The 1797-nt window shown below is 49.8% G+C and overlaps 1 long non-coding RNA gene across 1 annotated transcript; it reads right to left on the bottom strand.

Moving 5' to 3' along the window:
- Positions 1-933: 933 nt before the first annotated feature.
- On the bottom strand, positions 934-1282 carry LOC115161928 (uncharacterized). Its single transcript, XR_003869459.1, has 2 exons — positions 1164-1282; positions 934-1009 (listed from the first exon to the last, which is right to left on the bottom strand). It is a non-coding gene; the product is annotated as an uncharacterized LOC115161928 (long non-coding RNA).
- Positions 1283-1797: the final 515 nt, after the last annotated feature.

Below are 1797 nucleotides of genomic sequence, written 5' to 3'. Positions count from 1 at the left end.
AGCCAGGGACACACTCCAACACTCAGACATCATTTACAGATAGTCAGGGGCACACTCCAACACTCAGACATCATTTACAGATAGCCAGGGGCACACTCCAACACTCAGACATTACTTACAGATAGCCAGGGGTACACTCCAACACTAAGACATCATTTACAGATAGTCAGGGGCACACTCCAACACTCAGACATCATTTACAGATAGCCAGGGGCACACTCCAACACTCAGACATTACTTACAGATAGCCAGGGGCACACTCCAACACTCAGACATTACTTACAGATAGCCAGGGGTACACTCCAACACTAAGACATAATTTACAGATAGCCAGGGGCACACTCCAACACTCAGACATTACTTACAGATAACCAGGGGTACACTCCAACACTAAGACATCATTTACAGATAGTCAGGGGCACACTCCAACACTCATACATCATTTACAGATAGTCAGGGGCACACTCCAACACTCAGACATCACTTACAGATAGCCAGGGGCACACTCCAACACTCAGACATTACTTACAGATAGCCAGGGGCACACTCCAACACTCAGACATCATTTACAGATAGTCAGGGGCACACTCCAACACTCAGACATCATTTACAAAAGATGAATTTGTGTTTAGTGAGTCCGCCAGATCAGAGGCACACGGGATGACCATGTGTTGTCTTGATAAGTGTGTGACTTAGTCCATTTTTCCTGTCCTGCTAAGCATTCCAAATGCTGGCAACGTAGTGTAGTTGTCAGGTTACTGAACGTGGATCAATGGGACACCTGTTAGAACACATTTTTTCATAGAGTCACAGTTCCTGCCTGAATGCCTCTGGCTAAATGCTGTACTTATTTAGGTTAGGGTTAGGGTCAGGGTAAGGGTCAGGGTAAGGGTTAGGGTAAGTTTAAAACAGCAGATTATTTCACTTTAGGTGTATTTCAATAGAATGGTCTTTATTTTCCAACATGGCTACAGTTAACAGATATAAGTACATTCTGAACTACAACCACCTGGTGGTGCCAGCCCCGTGGTCCATCCCACTCAACCCCTGGTGGTGCCAGCCCCGTGGTCCATCCCACTCAACCACCTGGTGGTGCCAGCACCGTGGTCCATCCCACTCAACCACCTGGTGGTGCCAGCCCGTGGTCCATCCCACTCAACCACCTGGTGGTGCCAGCACCGTGGTCCATCCCACTCAACCATCTCCAGGCTCTTTGCTGGCCATGGCAGAACACTGACATTCCTGCCTTGCAGGAAATCACGCACAGAACGAGCAGTATGGCTGGTGGCATTGTCATGCTGGAGGGTCATGTCAGGATGAACCTGCAGGAAGGGTACCACATGAGAGAGGAGGATGTCTTCCCTGTAACGCACAGCGTTGAGATTGCCTGCAATGACAACAAGCTCAGTTCGATGATGCTGTGACAGACCGCCCCAGACCATGACGGACCCTCCACCTCCAAATCAATCCCGCTCCAGAGTACAGGCCTCGGTGTAATGCTCATTCCTTCGACGATAAACGCAAATCCGATCATCACCCCTGGTGAGACAAAACTACGACTCGTCAGTGAATAGCATTTTTTGCCAGTCCTGTCTGGTCCAGCGACGGTGGGTTTGTGCCCATAGGCGACGTTTGTAGCCGGTGATGTCTGGTGAGGACCTGCCTTACAACCGGCCTACAGGCCCTCAGTCCAGCCTCTCTTAGCCTATTGCAGACAGTCTGAGAACTGATGGAGGGATTGTGCGTTCCTGGTGTAACTCGGGCAGTTATTGTTGCCATCCTGTACCTGTCCCGCAG

Source organism: Salmo trutta, chromosome 25 (assembly GCF_901001165.1).
Source record: "Salmo trutta chromosome 25, fSalTru1.1, whole genome shotgun sequence".
NCBI classification, from domain to species: Eukaryota; Metazoa; Chordata; class Actinopteri; order Salmoniformes; family Salmonidae; genus Salmo; species Salmo trutta.
The sequence above is the reverse complement of the archived record's forward strand: the minus strand, read 5'-3'. Positions and strand labels throughout refer to the sequence as shown.